This window comes from Rhagoletis pomonella, unplaced genomic scaffold (genome assembly GCF_013731165.1).
Source record: "Rhagoletis pomonella isolate Grant_MI unplaced genomic scaffold, Rhpom_1.0 Rhpom_scaffold_16631, whole genome shotgun sequence".
NCBI classification, from domain to species: domain Eukaryota; kingdom Metazoa; phylum Arthropoda; class Insecta; order Diptera; family Tephritidae; genus Rhagoletis; species Rhagoletis pomonella.
Window position 1 is genome coordinate 1 of NW_023475150.1, and position 3,114 is coordinate 3,114.

Sequence of the window (3,114 nt, forward strand, 5' to 3'; positions counted from 1 at the left end):
ACATCAAAGATTTTTATAATATATTTTCTGGGAAGTAGAAAAAGTGGTAGGTATTTTATCTACAGATATGTATGTAAACAAAACCATGATACAACTATAGTAAGGTAGAACCGCTGAGAGGCACTTTTATCATTTTTGACGTTTGTAAACCATTTAGTCTGCCGCTCTCATTTCCATTGTTTATTTTGGTTTTGTTTTTCCATTCAAACAAATCATAAATCAAAAATATTCTTATGAAAAAAACAACTTTTCAAGCGTGAAAAATTTAGATAAAAACACGATAATACTCAGATCTCAGTTCTATCATTTTAATTACATGTGAACTGGTATGTATATATGTTTATTTGTGCACATAATTTAATGTTGAGCGAAAGTACCGCCGAATTCTTTCGTGACATCGTTACTCCAAAGAATGGATGCTCCAATATTCACCGTTGCAAGGAATCTAACCTGTCCCAAATAAAACCAGTGGATTGCTTTAGTAGAGTTTCAGTGCGCTTATATTCAAGTACCCTCTAATTCTTTGGTAACATCTTCACATATATGCACTTATGTATTTTCAAATTTGCAAATGTTTGTGTGTATCTGCATAAATAAAGTGAATAATAGAATCCTTTTGGGAAATAAAACAATTGGCTTAGAAATTTTATGTCATGATTTTCTTCATTTTTATAATAAATTTTTCTCGATTTTCAGGCTTCTTGAGGTACCTGATTTTAAAAAATGTCCTTCCAACAAAGAATCTCTTTTTTACATCATCATCAATTTGGATATGTTTTGAAAGATTTAACAATGTTTTTAAATAACCTGGATTAGTGTTTAAGGTATTACTATTATGTTTAACAAAAACTCCATTTAGGTTTTCTAATATTGTCATAAAACTACTGGTTGGCTTATACAGATCACCTTCGGACAATTGGTTAACAAAAGTGAAATTCGTTTGCTGTTCTTTGCCGGTCCTTTCACCAAAGTTCGAAAGCTTTAGTTTTGATATGAGGTATCCACCAAAGTTTTCTAGACCATCGTATTCGACGTCTTTTAATGTCGATACAGTGGTTTCTACCTCTAACGCATCCTGTTCCTCAGAAATCTATATTTTAAATAAGTAATTATATGATATAAATTAGTTTGCTTCCTTATATACCTCTGCGAGTTCCTCAGGAGTATTTTCAAAATTTTCTAAAATATCCTTGTACAATCCTTGAGTCAAAAAAGCTTCATCGAGTTCGATGCTGGTGAGAACTTGATCTTAAGTTGATTTAACATTTGCATAAGCGCTCAGTGTATGTTCATTGCGGCCTATTATAGACATACAAATGTATGTACGTAAGTATTTAATTGCATTTGTAGTTACCTTTTATAGATCCGAACAAGGCTTACCTAATATATACGATCGGAGTCTGTATTTGAATTCCAACGGAGAAGGATGATCATGGAGACCCCCTTTAGTCCTTATAGCGCTAAAAAAATTTTCCAGGCAGTCCTGATTCAATTTTGCCGTTAACAAAAATTTCATATCGTACTGCTCCTTGAGATATCCGTAAAAAGCGGGCACGGCCTTATTGTTTTGCAAAATACCCCTTTGGAATGGCAGCAACGCTCGGTTGGGGCGTAAATTTAGTAACTTTGGTTCGTTCGATTGGACGCATTTGCTCGGACATACAAAGGCCAAATGCCGTGCACAGCGGTCGCGAGTCATGTTGTATACAGCTTATGTTGAATACATCAAACCAATCATTTATTATTTGAAATAGCTCCGCGCACTTCAAAAAGTCGTCAACATCTCTACACAACCCATGTTGGGCTGTTCTTATTAGAGCGCTGGCACATGTATGTGAAAACAGTTTAGTTGCATAACGCACCTTTTGTCGCTCTGGAAAATTAGAATTTAAAACTCGGATTTAAAGGCATACATACATACACATGAACTTTTATGTATGAGGCAGATACGCTTATACATTTATTTACCTGCCCCTTTCACATTCAGCATCTCTAAAGTCAAGGTTTTTGTTATCGTGAGGTCAGAATCGCAAAGAGATAGTAGTTCTTGTACAATATATTTGCTTAGGAACGTGTTCTTATAAATAACGCCATCATCAACAAAGTGGTTTCGCAATAATTTAATTAAATGGGGTGGGTCGGAAAAAACGAAAATTTTTTTAGTCTCATCCGATGGATGAGTAAAAAAACACACATCCTGTCCGATCCCCATGGTTCTCCAAACATACTGGTTTTCGGCCCCAAGGTCGCTGACGACTGCAACAACAGTAAACCCGATTGCATACAGTTTTGAGATGATTTCTCTCATGCAGGCCTGTGTCATTTTTGAGTCGAAATCATAGTAGACAGGCTGCTTCCAATGCCGACGAAGGCCACGTACCATTGCAACCTGCACCTGCCTCTTTGGTGCAATTATTATATCGGTTTTCCTATCAAAACACCACTCCTCGCGAACCTTCATCTCATCGAACGACAAGACGCATATTTTGTCTTCAAACTCTAAATCTACACCACTCATATGTCTTAGCGTTTCCTTTTGGATGCCAGGTTCCACATCAAATTTTGCTGACCACCTTCTTAATGTAGTTCGAGAAGGTAATGGGTAGCCCTTCTTGCGCAAGAGTTTGTAACAACGAGGACCAGCCGCATAAATACAAATCGCCGAAGATATATCATTTATATTGTATCGAGGCGAAATGATAGCTTCCTGCATGATCTTTTGCTGGGTTTCTGTAAAACATGAAGGCCTCGATTGCTGAAGCTCTAATTTGAACTTTAAGGCAGCATTTTCTTCGCAGAGCCGCTGAATTACTTTTTTTAATTCAATATTTTCCATAAAGTAATGGTCAATGTAATCGCTATTAAGAGTGGTATGAAATTTGAGAGATATTGACAACTTATAATATTAGTTTTATGATACAAACTCTGTTTGTGTAGCAATCGTATCTTGACTACCCGTGGATGCTTCTTCCCCTCCAGATGCCACTTCTATATGCGACTGCATGGCGTATTGCACAAGCGTACTAACAAGAAAACATTGTCACTTTTATACACTAATCAAGGAATATATTTACTTTGGGACAGCACTTTTAGAAAGCATGACTTTTTGATTGG

At 36.2% G+C, this 3,114-nt stretch overlaps 1 long non-coding RNA gene across 1 annotated transcript; it reads right to left on the bottom strand.

Annotated features, from left to right (window-relative positions):
• Positions 1–1,063: 1,063 nt before the first annotated feature.
• On the bottom strand, positions 1,064–1,537 carry LOC118757325. The gene is made up of 3 exons (XR_004995204.1): positions 1,381–1,537; positions 1,145–1,299; positions 1,064–1,090 (listed from the first exon to the last, which is right to left on the bottom strand). It is a non-coding gene; the product is annotated as an uncharacterized LOC118757325 (long non-coding RNA).
• Positions 1,538–3,114: the final 1,577 nt, after the last annotated feature.